The 15929-nt window shown below is 40.7% G+C and overlaps 1 long non-coding RNA gene across 1 annotated transcript; it reads right to left on the bottom strand.

Annotated features, from left to right (window-relative positions):
• Positions 1-4019: 4019 nt before the first annotated feature.
• LOC124392680 lies at positions 4020-15692 on the bottom strand. Its single transcript, XR_006927193.1, has 4 exons — positions 15547-15692; positions 14529-14598; positions 8824-8978; positions 4020-4305 (listed from the first exon to the last, which is right to left on the bottom strand). It is a non-coding gene; the product is annotated as an uncharacterized LOC124392680 (long non-coding RNA).
• Positions 15693-15929: the final 237 nt, after the last annotated feature.

The raw sequence follows: 15929 nt of genomic DNA, 5'->3' as shown, positions 1-15929 counted from the left end.
ACAGTGAAGTGGCAGGTGATTTCCTCACTGTAATCAGAAGTGTGATGGGGGTGGAAGTGGGAGGGGAAAGTGACAGGAAGTTCGTCTCAGGCCATTTCCTCTGTTCTCTTTCTCTCCTTCACGCTCGCAGGATCATCTCAAACATCTCACACATCTTAAAGCTAATAAACGCTTTAGTTTGAGATAACGCTAAAAAGAGGTCATTTTAAGGTCATGGCCGGAAAGCATTTATTTATACTTTATTACCAGTGAGCGCTGCTGAAGTGACCGTACGTACATTATATGACTAAAGGCATCAGGAAACCGGACTTTTCCGGTTTTATGTGGCCACGTGTGCTTGTTCTAGCAAACACACACATACAGCACGGTTGGATTGCTGCACTAGCACGCTAATAAGTAGGTCCAATCATGCGCTAAATAATATTAGCATGTCCCAGTGGGCTAATCATTTTTTGTAAGAGGTGGTAGATCATTAGTTAAGGCTCTGGGTTACTGCTCAGAAGGTGTGTGTGTGTGTGTGTGTGTGTGTGTTGGGGGGGTGGGGGTATGTTTTGGTTTAGCCAAGTTGCTACTCTTGGGGGCCCCTAAGCCAGGCCCTCAGTGCTCTAAGGGTGCTGAATCATCTCTGAGCCGACCTCACTGATTTCACTGTGCTGTAAAATGCAGGTATTTTATTTATTTATTTATTTATTTATTTATTTTTGCCATTCTTTCTTTCTTACTTTATTTATTTCATTTTTTCTTTCTTTCTTCACTACATTTTTTACTAAATTTTTCTTTGTTCATGACATTTTTTTCATCCTTCCTTTCTGAACTCTTTCCATACCTTCCCTCCTTCCTTCTTTCTTTCTTTCTTTCTTTCTTTCTTTCTTTCTTTCTTTCTTTCTTTCTTTCTTTCTGTCTTTCTTTCTGTCTTTCTGTCTTTCTTTCAAATCTCCACAAAATCCAGACCAGACCACGGAAGAATCTTGAGCTGTGTCTTTCTTCATTCCTTTTTATTCCTTTTTTATAAAGTTTGCGGACACCTGACAATAAGATTAGTACAGTATGTGCTTCTTCTTCAGCACATACTGTACTAATCTTATTGTCAGGTGTCCGCAAACTTTATAAAAAAAAGGAATAAAAAAAGGAATGAAGAAAGACACAGCTGAAGATTCTTCCACGGTCTGCCATTGAAATGTCGGCATGAACTTTTCCTTGTTGTCCAGCAGCCTTCAGGTGTAAATACAGCACTAATTTCTCCCAACAGTCTGATATATGAGCATACAGTAGTAATAGTTCCCTTAGTCCTAGTGACCAAATAAACCAGTATCATGACGTTTATTATAAATATTTATTAAAAACGTGTGTCATGCATTTTAAATTCCACCTTCCCCCTGACTCTCGAAGGACCCCCGTCACTCACATAGTTATTTCTTTTTTATGAATGCAAAAAAAAATAAAGTCCTGCGTCCTCCTCTTCAATCCCTCATGGTGGTCTAACCCTGGAGACTGATCCCCAAAACCTCACTCGCTCTTTTTCATCATTTAGGGCCAGAACCTTGTTGTCCCGTCCACCCGACCACTCTCTCCCTTTAAATTGGTTATTGATTCCTCTTTTTTTTTCCCTCCTCCAGCCGCCTCGCCCATCAACCACCCCGCCTCCTGATCTATCCTCACCCCCTTTACCCCCTAACACCCCCCCCTTCTCCTTATCCAATTCCATAAAAAACTCCAGAAATAATTCAAGGTGTTCATCAAGGAACAGTTTCACCCATTCCTGCGATAAATGAACAGCAATAATTTAAAAAAAATTAAATATCTATTTCTATCAATTTATTTATTTAATACAATTTGAAACATTTTTAAAAAATATTAATCATTTCAGTAAATGTGACAAAATACATATTACATATGTGATCATTTAAAATATATTATTTTATTACATTATTTTGGTATAAAAGCATTTATTTGTGATAGTACAAGAAAAAAAGTTTTTTCTTTTTACATTTTTCGATCATAAAATTATCAATAAAATAAATAAATAAATAAATAAATGATGGTCAGGAGTCCACAAAATGTTGTTTTTTGGGGTCCATTTAATAATAAAGAGAAAGTGGACTTCCACTATGTTGTTTTGATGGAGCACTAGGGTTCTGGAGGAACATCGTCTCATTTCACTGTCTACTGCGCCACCTATATGTGGTTGAAATGACAATAAAAGCTTCTTCACTTGACTTGATTATGTACAATGGTGTATGATGTTTATGCATTTGCAAAGCAGTACAGCGAAATCAATGAGGAAAATAAAGAGAAGGTCTTCAACATCCCCCTCTATTACATGCGTTCCTCTGGTTATTGATTGTCTGAAGCTCTGATCTTATTAGATACATGTTCAGAAACCAACCATTCCAACCAAGCATGTCTATTTTTTTAAGTCTATTTTTTTCAATGTGTGTGTGTGTGTGTGTGTGTGGGTGTGTAGTGAAACATGAAAACTGTTCATGTGACCGCAAATGAAAAACCTGAGAAAAAAAAAACATTTAAAAAAACATTTAAAAAAATAAATAAAAAATAGTTTTGAAACGTGAAAAGAAATTCATTGTGTAAAGAATCAAACGTGAAAATGAAAAGTATTTTCTTGAAAGAAAAAAAAATAAAACATTGAAAAAAACTTTTAATTAAATGAATTAAATGAGACGTAAAAAAAAAATCCTACTTTAATAAACAAATAAAAAACATCCATGTTAAATTAAATAAATACGAATTATTGTTTCTCTTTAGGCAAAAAACCCTAAAATAAAATGAAAAATAAAATTTAAAAAATATTAATTAATTTGGTAATACGTGAAGTGTGTCTAAGCAAAATGTTGGAATTAGATTCAATTATTATAGTGAACTTACACACTCTAGTGAACTTATAGCCCACACACACACACACACACACACACACGTTAGCACAACCAATAAACCTTTAATCTCTTTATATCTCGACCTCTGTGACCTTCATATTTCTGACCTTTATTTCCAGGCCGTTTGTGCTCTTGTTCACCCGAGCAGCTGTTTTCTTCTTCAATAGGAGTGTAATCCTTCTCTTACACACTCTTGTCTGTGGGTCTGTGGGTCTCTCTGTGTGTCTGTCTGACTGTGTGTTTGTATATCTGCATGTCCGTCTCTCTGTGTGTCTATAACTCTGTGTGTCTCTTAGTGTGTCTCTTAGTGTGTCTCTCATTGTGTCTCTCAGTGTGTCTATGTGTGAAAGAAAGAAAAAATTAGGAAAGAAAGAATTGTGATGAGAGAGACATAAAGACAGAAAGACAGAAAGAAAGAAAGAAAGAAAGAAAGAATGAAAGAAAGAAAGAAAGAAAGAAAAGCATTTAGTGTAGAAACGCTATTCGTCCACTGCAAATGATCCAAAACGCAGCTGCACGACTTGTGTTCAATCTGCCCAAGTTCTCCCACAGATCTCCCACTGCTGCGCTCCCTTCACTGGCTTCCAGTAGCTGCACGTATCAGATTCAAAACACTGATATTTGCCTTCAAGGCCAAAAATGGACCAGCACCATCTTACCTCAGTGACCTCATCACATCTCGCACTGCACCACGCTGTCTGAGATCCTCCAGCACTGCTCGACTGGTACCACCTTCTCTCAGAATGAGAGGTAAGTACACTTCAAGGCTCTTCTCTGTTCTGACACCGAGGTGGTGGAATGAACTTCCCCTAGATGTCCGTACAGCAGAGTCCCTGATTATCTTCAAGCAACGACTGAAGACCTACCTCTTCCTGAAACACTTAAATTAGCACTTTCCAAGTTTGTAGAATTTGAGTTATATTTATATTGAGTTTGTAATCTTGCGTACCAGTGTAGATTTATTCATTACTAGAGATTTAAAGCACTTTTGTACGTCGCTCTGGATAAGGGAGTCTGCTAAATGCCACAGATGTAAATGTAAATGAATAAAGAATGAAAGAAAGAATGTGAGTAAAAAAAAAATATTGACAAAAGACAGAAAGAAAGAAAAGAATTAGTGCTGAAAGTTTTCTCTTAACTGTGAAGGATCTGAAAAGAGTTTGTTTATCTTTTAATCTTTCCAGTCCAAACTGGTGAAAATGTAAACACAAGCAGTAAAAGTCTCCTTGGACACACTCGTCTGATAGAAGAGAATAGAATATGACATGATAGAATAGTTTCCGTTCAGCTCCGGACTCCCGGAGAGAGGAAGACTATGGTCAGGATCACTTCCCCCTTTTAGAGCGTGTCCAGGTTCGATTTCTCCTCGTGCACGTCAGGATATCGATTACTGAACAGCAGAGCAGATGAAGTGCTGCAGTTGTGAATGACACAAAGCACATCAACACACTCACTGAGGTCCAGTTCTAACATTTCACATGTTTCAAAGAAATATCCAAAATAGAAATAGAAATAGAAAGAAAGAAAGAAAGAAAGGTATTTAGTGAAGGAAGAAAGAAAGAAAGAAAGAAAGAAAGAAAGAAAGAAAGAAAGAAAGGTATTTAGTGAAGAAAGAAAGAAAGAAAGAAAGGTATTTAATGAAGAAAGAAAGAAAGAAAGAAAGAAAGAAAGAAAGAAAGAAAGAAAGAAAGAAAGAAAGAAAGGTATTTAGTGAAGAAAGAAAGAAAGAAAGAAAGAAAGAAAGAAAGAAAGAAAGAAAGGTATTTAGTGAAGAAAGAAAGAAAGAAAGAAAGAAAGAAAGAAAGAAAGAAAGAAAGAAAGAATTAAAGGAAAAAAATTTGAAAAGAAAAAAATGTAGTTAAGAAAGTGAAAAAAATAAAAGAAAGAATTTGGTGACAAAAGAAATAATGAAATAAGAAAGAAAGAAAGAAAGAAAGAAAGAAAGAAAGAAAGAAAGAAAGAAAGAAAGAAAGAAAGAAAGAAAGAAAGAAAGAAAGAAGAAAGAAAGAAAGAAAGAAAGAAAGAAAGAAAGAAAGAAAGAAAGAAAGAAAGAAAGAAAGAAAGAACACTTCTGGGAAGATGTTCCACTAGATATTGTGAAGATTCATTCAGACACAATGGTGTTAGTAAACTCAGGTGATGGAGGTGAGAAGGTGAGAAGGTGAGGAGGTCTGGATGCAGTCAGTGTTCACATTCATCCCAATAGGGTTCCACTGTAACCCATGGATCTTCATGGTTCTGGCTTTGTGCACTTTGTTCATGCTGGAACAGGGTTTTGGTCTCCTAGTTCAAGTAAAGGAAAAATGTTATGCTAATGTCTTATACATTTGTGTATCTGTAACTTAGTGGTAACAGTTTGAGGAAGAACCACATATGGATGGAAATGTCAGGTGTCTCAATATATTTGTCCATGAGAAGCTTGTGATCCAATGGTGGTGGCAGTGGTCATTGATTTAGAGTTCCTCATTGGTGTTTTGATGCTAATCATCAATTTATCTTAAATACAAAATGTATCATGACTAAAACCAGCAGCAGTCTAGAGTTCTGTCCAGTCCAGACATCATCTTGCTTGAATATTCTGGTCTAGAGTGCACGATTTCAAGATGAAAAAATCACTTTCGCTTCCATTTCTACTTCATAAAACTCCACAGGGATCCACTTGAGGCAACAGGGAACTGCAGATATTTATACCATAATCAAGGCGTTTTATTTCTGCTTCGTTGTAATCAGTAATTACATCTGGCAGATGTGGAGATTCAATTCAATTCTAAATTACGCATTTAAAAACAGACATTGTCCCAAACCAGCTTTCCAAAAATAAATGGATCACAAATATACATTTCAGCATCATAAATTAGTCCCCATCAGTTTAACCCTAATGATCAAACCTGGAGTGATGGATTTCCTGAGAGGGTAGAAGAGAGAAACCTTCAGAGGAACCAGACTCCAAAGGAGAACCCCATTCTCATGCCAAACACACAATGTCCATTTATTATAGTTTCTTCATTGTTGAGATGATTAGATGTTCACTGATGGAGACGAATGTAAAGCTCTTCATGAAAATTGCAGCCATTATAAAAGATTATATTCATTTATACTGTTTATATTAAATACATTCCAGATCCTTTGTCATGGATCTTGAGTTTAACCCAACACGGTAACCTCATAGATCTTTAGGCTGGTCATCGTTAGTTACAGCAAGTGTTCTCCAGTTAAAAAGAACGCCATCTGGTGGTGGAGTGTCAGGATGAATCAGGCAGGTTGGCATTGCGGTGAGGGTTTTATTACCCAAGATTATCATGCCATCAATCATCTTACATCAGGGGCAACCCACCTTCACCTCCACGTCATCCTTCACCTCGAACTAAACTGCCATCCTCACCTCCATCTCCACCTTTATTTCAACTACCACCTTCACTTTCATCTCCACTTCCACCCCAACCACCACCCTCACCTACTCTTCCACCTCAACCACCACCACTATCTCTATCTCCAACCTAACCACCACCCTCACCTTGATTTCAGCCACCACTATTACCTCCATCTTCACCTCATCCATCACCCTTACCTTCATCACTACTTTGAGCTCATCCACCACCCTCACCACTAATTCCACGTCAAACACCACACCCCTTCACCCCCACCTCAAGTTCCATCTCAACTATCACCCTCACCTCCATCTCTACCTTCACCTTGATCTCAACCACTACCCTCACCTAAACTATCATTACCATATCCACCTTAACCACCACCCTTACTTTAAGTTCCACCTCAACCACTACCCTCACCTCCATCTCCATCTCCACGTTTACCTCCACCACCACACTAACGTCCATCTCCATTTCACCCATTATCTCCACCTCAACCACCCTCACCTCCATCTCCACCTCAACCATCACCACTATCTCAACTTAAATCACCAATCATCAAGGCAACTCCATTTCCACCCTCCCTACATCTCCACCCTCACCACCACCCTAAACTCCATTTCCACTCTTCCCTACATCTCCACCCTCACCACCACCCTCAATTCCATTTCCACCCTCACATACAGCTCCACCCTCACCACCACACTTAACTTCATTTTCACCCTCACCTACATTTCCACCCTCACCATTACCCTCAACTCCATTTCCACCCTCCCTACATCTCCACCCTCACCACCACCCTTAACTTCATTTTCACCCTCAAATACATCGCCACCCTCACCACCACTCTCAACTCCATTTCCACCCTCCCTATATCTCCACCTTCCACTCCTTTTCCACCCTCTTCTACATCTCCACTCTCACCACCACTCTCAACTCCATTTCCACCCTCCCTACATCTCCACCTCAACTCCATTTCCACCCTCTTTTACATCTCCACCCTCACCACCACCCTTAACTTCATTTCCACCCTCACTTACATCTCCACCTCAACACCACCCTTAACTCCATCTTCACCCTCCCTACATCTCCACCCTCACCATCACCCTCAACTCCATTTCCACCCTCCCTACATCTCCACCTCAACTCCATTTCCACCCTCCCTACATCTACCACCCTCACCACCACCCTTAACTTCATTTCCACCCTCACTTACATCTCCACCCTCAACACCACCCTTAACTCCATCTCCACCCTCCCCTACATCTCCACCCTCACCACCACCCTTAACTTCATATCCACCCTCACCTACATCTCCAACCTCAACACCACCCTTAACTCCATTTCCACCCCTTCCCTACATCTCCACCCTCACCATCACCCTCACCCTCAACTCCACTGCTCTCCTTCTGTGACATTTTTTATTTGTATTCTGAATGACTGATGTCCAATATGGTTGAAATGAGCAACCTGTTATTTAGTGTTAAAAACCCCTCAGGATTGATTAAATGATGCCCGTGTTCTCGGCTCTCCGCCGCTAACAGCCACTTCTCGCTTCTTTACCATCAACCGTTGACAACTTAAAGAACACGTAGCGTGTTTTCATCTGCTGCGCAGGAGGGAATGATGAATTTCTCTTCCAAAGCCCTAAAAATACCCCTCTAGAGAAATGGAGTGAGAGAAAAGTATGAGGACGGCAGAGATCTATAATTAATGTGGTCATATTTAGTGGCAGAAGGAAATACGATGTCTTCTCTTCCTCCCTCTCTCTTTCTTTCTTTCTTTCTTTCTTTCTTTCTTTCTTTCTTTCTTTCTTTCTTTCTTTCTTTCTTTCTCAGTATCTTCATCTTGAAAAAGTTTGTAACTAGTAAAGCTATAATCCCGAAGCAAGGCGTGTGTAGAAGGTACGTTCAGATGATCGGGTTACGATGGTGATGGATGTCTGGGCTAATGAGCAATAACACAAGCAGCTCAAGGACAGAGATAGAAGTAGAAAGTGTGGAAAAGTGCTGTGAAATTCTCAATCCTGAAAAATTATGATTTAATTTCTGTGGGGGTGGGGGGTGGGGGGGATGTGGACTTAAAAAAAAGGGAAAGAATAGGTAAATGTGAGCAGGGAGAGAGAAAGATAGATAGAAAGAGTAAACTGATGGAGGTGAGATGAGAAAAAAAGAGAGCAGGTGGAGGTGAGATAAGAGAAAAGAGAGAAAGAGAGCAGATGAATGTGAGATGAGAGGAAAGACAGAAAGAGAGCAGATGGAGGTGAGATAAGAGGAAAAGAGAAAGTGAGCAGATGCAGGTGGGATGAGAGGAAAGAGAGAAAGTGAGCAGATGCAGGTGAGATGAGAGGAAAGAGAAAGAACAGATGGAGGTGAGATGAGAGGAAAGAGAAAAAGAGAGCAGATGGAGGTGAGATAAAAGGAAAGAGAGAAAGTGAGCAGATGGAGGTGAGATAAAAGGAAAGAGAGAAAGTGAGCAGATGGAGGTGAGATAAAAGGAAAGAGAGAAAGAGAGCAGATGGAGGTGAGACGAGAAAAAGACGAGTAGAGATATTGGTCACTCACAAGATATAACTGGCATGTCTCACACCTGGGACAGCGAGACAGACAGCACGTAACTGCATTCATCCACACGTACACACTTCATCCCTTCTTCCACTCGTTTATTACTACCACTGAGTAACAAGAACAATCCATTTGGCCATTTGGCGTCTTGCAGGCTGTGGGGAAAAACTCCAGAGTATCAGTTTAGGACAGGGTTGAAGGTTCAGAAGAATGGTGTGAACCCTGAGGTGTTTCTCTGTTTTACTGGGGCTTCAACCATCTATTTCAGGCTCGTGTAAACCTGCCATGTCATCCTGCAGGCTGTAATGAGCCTAAACTGTGTGTGTGTGTGTGTGTGTGTGTGTGTGTGTGTGTGTGTGTGTGTGTGTGTGTGTGTGTGTGTGTGTTGATTTAGTGTGACAGCCCCGGCCATGTTCACAGAGCAGTTCCTCCACACTCAGGCTGATGTGTCCTGACACGGCGCTCGTTGAAACGCTGAAGCTGAAGCGCTAGTAGAAGTGAAAAGATCTTCTCTTGGCACATGTTTCCTGAGGCTCAGAGGAATTATTAGCTGACCTTCAGCGCTGAAACACATCCGGATTTTATGGCAACCATCAGCACTATCTCCATCTCCACCCTCACTCCATCGTCCACCTCAATTTCAACCACCACCTCCACCATCTCCGCCTCCACCTCAGTCACTATCCTCACCTCCATCTCCATATCAAGGACCATCTTCACCCCCTAATTCACCTTTATTTCAAGCACCACCTTCATCTCATCCTCCATCTTCACCTCCATCTCTACCTTATCAACCACCATCTTTACCTGCACCTAAACCAGCACCACCATCACCACCTCCAACTCATCCACCTCCAGTATCTTTACATTAAACGCCATTCTCATCTCCATCTTCACCTCATCCACCACCCTCACCTTCATCTTCACATACAACTTAACCACCATCACCATCTCCACCTCAACCACCACTTTCACCTCTTCCTCCATATTGATTTTAACCTCCACCTTAACCTCCATCTCCACCCCAACCACCACCTTCATCTCATTCACAACCCTCACCTCCATCTCTACCTCATCCACCCCACCATCTAGACCCCAACCACCACCTTCACCCCATCCACCACACTCACCTTCATCTCTACCTCATCCTGCCCCACCATCTCCACCCCAACCACCACACTCACCTTCATCCCTACCTTATCCACCCCCACTATCTCCACCTCATCCACCACTCTCACCTCCATCTCAACCACCATGATCAACTCCATCTTCACCTCATTCACCACCAGCATCTCTCCTTTCACCACAGTCACCACCCTCACATCCATCTTCACTTCCACCTCAACCACCAGACACGGCACTCTGAAACACAGAGGTGAGAAGTTCTAGTAGAAAAGGTGGGATTGCTGTTCTTATTCAGAGGGACTGAGCAGCTATGGGTTTATGTTCCCATGAGTGGCACATTGGTGTGGCTGGGATTTGAACTCACAAATCAGATCTGAGAATTCCTGTAACATCTGAACTATTTTGATCCCCCAGACGTGTTTATTCGCTGACTCTTTGTGTCTCTGAGATGTCAGTCCGCGCCCATTGTTATTTACATCAGCGTCTGGAAGAGCATCAGCAAGAACCTGACGTCCGTTGGCGTTAGCGTCAAACCGTTAGCTGCGTTAGCCATCCACTCCATCCACTCATGTGCTTCTGCTTTTTATTGAGTTTGTGGAGTAGAAACCGAAGGAAGATGTTTGTGTCTTAAAACCCATAAAAGACCAGGTGTTTCCACACACTTCACAGCCACTTTCAAAAAGTCTATAAAGCGTTTAGAAGATACCTTTTCACACAAAGCGCCGGCTGATCCGTCAATACTTTAGCGCTAAAGTGTGTTATTTACACGTTATCCTGCACTTCTCAGTATAGAGTGTGGGTCAGAAGAGCGAAGCTCATGGAGCAGATGGAGTGGAGCTGTGTGTGTGTGTGTGTGTGTGTGTGTGTTTGTGTGTGTGTGTGTTCTCTGAGATCTTCTCATCCAGCCGTCTAAAGCATCGACTCTCTTCAGCAGCCATTTTATTTCCTGTTCCTGATAAGAGTGAAGGTTCCGCCTCTTCCTCCTCCACTGACTAATGCACCTGTCAATCACAGCCCTGATTCAGTCCTCTCTTTCTCTCTCTCTCTCTCTCTCTCTCTCTCTCTCTCTCTCTCAGGGCTGGTGTTCAGGAGACGTTCTGCAGAAGAGAGTTCAGAGTAAGAATCCAATCTAATTCAGAGTGATGAAGGAGTGCAGAGTCTCATTCCATTCACTTCTTTCTTTCTTTTTCTTTCTTTCTACAAATTTTTTTTCTCTCTTTTTTTTCTTTCTTTCTTTGGTAACAATTCTTTTTCTTCCTTCATACTTGACTAAATTCTTTTCTTTCTTTCTTTCTTTCTTTCTTTCTTTCTTTCTTTCTTTCTTTCTTTTTCCTTCTTTGACTAAATTCATTCTTTCAATCCTTCTTGTCTTTACTAATTATTTCTTTTTTTAATAATTTATTTTTCTTTCTCTCTTTTCTATTCCTTCCTCCCTTCCTTCCTCAGCTCTTTGAATAAAACACTTTAGGTATTTAAAAACACTGAATTAAACTTCATAAGTGTAAGATAAACATGTGGACAAAAGTATTTGGACACCTGACTTTTCCACCCAGATTTGTTTCTTCTCAAACCTTACTGCAAATTTGGAGACAATTGTATCGGACGTCTTCGGAAGCTGCGGAATGAAATTTCCCCTTCACTTAAACTAGGAGACCCGAACCCTGTTCCAGCATGACGATGCCCCTGTGCACAAATTGAGCTCCATGAAGATATTATTTCCATGGTTTGGTAGAGCTCCTGCTGAACATGAGAACATGATAAATGTGAACGCTGACTGCACCCCAGACCTCCACACCTTCTCACCTCCATCAGTGCCTGACTTTACTAACACCCTTGTGGATGAATGAATCTCTAAACAAATCGAATGAAACATTTTTCCAGAACAGTAAACGGGATGTTTAGAAAGAAGCACACAGCAATCGTATGATCTGCACCATGTATTTATGATTTTATTGCACTGAACCATCAGTACCATTCACTCTTTCTCTAGAAGTGTGAGTTTATTTCAAGGCCACTCAGGACTCACTCAAGACTCACACAGGACTCACACAGGACTTAATTAAGAACTAACCCGGGACTCGCCCAGGACGTAATTAAGGACTCACTCAGGACTCACACAGGACTTAATTAAGGACTAACCCAGGACTCACCCAGGACCCGCTTAGGACTCCCCAGGACGTAATTAAGGACTCACCCAGGACTCGCCCAGGACTCATTCAGGACTCGCCCATGACTTAATTCAGGACTTGCCCAGGACTAAATTAAGGACTGACCAGGGACTCAATTAAGGGCTTAATTAAGGACTCGCCAAGGACTCGCCCAGGGCTTGTTCAGGGCTCGTTCAGGACTCGCCCATGACTTCATTAAGGACTCGCCCAGGACTCTTTCAGGACTCGTTCAGGACTTAATTAAGGACTGACCAGGGACTCAATTAAGGGCTCAATTAAGGACTCGCCCAGGACTTGTTCAGGCCTCCCTTAGGACTCCCTTATCTCATCCCCTACAAGCACACAAAAACCATTAGGTTTAAAGGAAGCTGAAGAGAAATGTCCATCCGGATTTCCAGCACTGACTCTGACAGCTTTCCTCCAGTGGCTCTTCCTTTTATTATGAATACACTCCCTTTTTAGCATCTCACAAAAAGCCTATTATGGAGCGTCAGCGGAGCCTCGGGCACTTTCCTGCCTCGCCGTAATGAAAGTGTGCATCAGACAGGACGGGGACAGAACCTCCAGAGGTGAGAGAAATACACAGGAATTCACTCAGGCACTTTTTTTCCTCTCTCATGTCAAAATCTCGTTCAGTCTCATTAGCGTGTCATAGCGTCAGCGCTGTTGGACGCTAGCAAAGATGGAGGGATGAATTTTTCAGCCTGGGCATGTTTTATTGATGGAGGACACACAAGCAGGTGAGGGATGAGTTTAGATAAATCTGCTGCTCGGAGCCTCGAGACCAGATGCTCCTGTTTTTGTTTCCCGTCTGAAGTATCTCCTGGTGACTGATTTAATTCTTCTCAGATTGCTCCTTATCCTGCTTCTGGTGCACAAGAGGGTCCACATCATTATGCCCCACATTATTTTTACTTTACTAACTGTGTGCTTTCTTTCTTTCTTTCTTTCTTGTCTCTATTTCTTTCTTTCCTTAATTCTTTAATACCTTTTTTCTTTTGTATTTACTGAATTGTTCTTTTTATTCTTTTTTGGTAACTTAATTCTTTTTTACTTTCTTCCTTCTTTCCTTCCTTGGATAAATTCATTCTTTTGTTCTTTATTTCTTTACTAATTTCTTTATTTTTTCACTATTCTTTCTTTCTTTCTTTCTTTCTTTCTTCCTTCTTTCTTTCTTCTTTCTTTGTTTCTTTCTTTGTTTCTTTTCTTTCTTTCTTTCTAAATAATTTCTTTATTGCCTTCCTACTTCATTAAATTCTCTTTTTTATTCACTCCATTTTCTTTTCTTTTCTTTCTTACCATCTTGTTTCCTATTTTCTTTTTTTCCTCTTCAATGAAATTTTATTCGTCCCTTTTTTTTCTTTGCTCAATTTGTTCTTACCTTTATTTATGCCTTTTTTCTTCCCTAAAATTCCTGTTGATCTTTATTGAAACCTTTTCCTCCTTTTTTTCTTTTAGTTCTTCTTTGCCTCCTTCCTTTTTTCTTTAATGAATTTTCTTTTATCTTTCTTTTTTAACTGAAATTCCTTTGTCTTATTTTTTTCATTCATTCATTCTAACCTAAATTTAAAACCTTTCTTTCTCCTCCCTATCTTCTTTAATTTTCCCTCCCTCTCTCCCTTTCTCCCTCCATCCCTCTAAGCACTGCGTCTATCCTCCCCTTAAAGTGAAACACTGATGTGTGTTTAATGTAGCATTAAGTGTTCGATCATATAAACACCGGTAATAATTCATACCCCGGAAATTAATATGAGCGTCTCCTCTTTAACATCTCTTTTCCTCTTTCTCCTTCAGCCACTTTATCCCTCCATCTGCCTTTATTTCTCTCTTCATCTTTCATCTAAACCTCTAATATTACACACAACTGCAAAACAGGGCTGACTTTCATGTGTGATGAATTTCTCTCCATATCATCACACAACGTGAATTATAGATATGTGTATCCGCATCAGTGCCTTCAGCAGCGCGCACACACACACACACACACACACACACACACACACACACACACACACAGCTGCATCTTGAAGGGATTAGACTCCATTAGAGGTGCTCAGTGTGATCCACTTCAGATTAGAAGTGCAGTGTGAAGGGCGCCAGAGGAAGTGGGAAGGAGAACATCTACATACATATATATGAAATATAGAATAAATACCTCCATGACATCAGATTATACACTTTAAGCTCAAAGGTTTTTGGACACCTGACCAGAAGATTGCTTTATGAACATCCCATTCCACATTTAGTCCCCTTTCCCTGTTACCTTCTGGAAAGATGTTCTACTAGATTTTGAGAAGGTTTGTGGAGCCATAAGGGAGCTCATAGAGTGAAACACTGATGGAGTTGAGACGGTCAGGAGGCCTGGGGTGCAGTCAGCATTCACATTCATTTTAATAGGGAATAATGTGGAACCTTATAGCAGTAGATTTTCCACTGCAATCCATATGTCTTCATGGAGCTGGATTAGGAGATCCACCCAAATCTGTAGTTCAAATAAAGGGAAAATGTCATGCTACAGAATCCAAAGATGTCTCCCCCGCCCACACACACACACACACACACACACACACACACACACACACTTATACACATCAGTGAGCTTGTTAATGAGCCCCATATTGTAAACCCTTCACTGATCGTAGCTCCGTCTTGTTAACGTCTGTATTTTCCTTCCGCCTCATGTTTTATTGAACAGCCAATTAGACGCAGAGCTCGGACGCTAATTAGCATACAGGAGGCACTAAGCGAAAAGGGGGTTTGATGAAGAGGTGGAGGAGTCACATGACCCAGAAAACTCTCTGAATCCACTCATATACACACAGGAGCGAGATAAGCATCTGGCCTACACAGCTTGTGGAAGGATAGAGCGGGAGATTAGAGGAGAGGAAGAAAGAAGAAGAGGAAGGAGAGGAATCACAGTTGTTTTGTATATGATTTAGCTATTTTTGTTCTTTTTTTTTCATGATGAAATTATTTATTTATCTTTTATTTTCATTTTGGACAAAAAAAGACAGGAAATACACAGAGAAGAAAGAAACCTGCATCTGATACCTCAAGCTGGTAGCAGATATAGAAGACTCCACCTCAGAGTCTGTTAGCAACAATGGCCTGAGTAGCTGAAGATCCCATTCTAGAAGGTACATGTCTAAAGGTTCCCTCAACAGTTACTGCTGTTCCTCCACCAGAGGAACCCTGCCTGTTTTACTTGGTGAGCCAAACAAATCCTTCCAAACACCATGAGAAGAAACTCTTTGCACCACGAACTGGAAGGTCTGGATCATGTAGTCTAGAATTTATTGCTGATTGCCAACAAACAATGGATCCACCAAATCCATCATAATTCACAGTCTGCTCTGCTGATGGATCACCAGCATTGTTGCTTTAAAATAATCTAGAGAGTGGATTTTATAATTAAAAGATTGAACCCTACCTTGGTTTGGGAAAAGTAGGAGAAACATCTAAGGGAACATGGGTGATGGATGTAAATGCAGAAAAACTTTGATGGAACAAAAGGACACGTTAAGAAAACCTAAACTTAAAAAAAAACAAAACAGGAAGAAGAAATGTATGTGCGGGTGTGGTCTGATGTCCTGGAGGGGAGTTGGCCATGTTACCCATGACAATGGATGCCCCCTAGTGGCTTGGAGGGATCAAATAAAATTTTGTCACATATACATTCATACAGAGTACGACATGTAGTGAAATGCTTATTACAACTGTCCAACATGTACAAAAGTGAGTACACCCCTGAAACTTGGATATATTTAACAGTAGTGTGCAGTTTGTACAGCAGTACAGATTTATTGTCCTCTG

Source organism: Silurus meridionalis, chromosome 10, assembly GCF_014805685.1.
Source record: "Silurus meridionalis isolate SWU-2019-XX chromosome 10, ASM1480568v1, whole genome shotgun sequence".
Classification (NCBI taxonomy): domain Eukaryota; kingdom Metazoa; phylum Chordata; class Actinopteri; order Siluriformes; family Siluridae; genus Silurus; species Silurus meridionalis.
The sequence above is the reverse complement of the archived record's forward strand: the minus strand, read 5'-3'. Positions and strand labels throughout refer to the sequence as shown.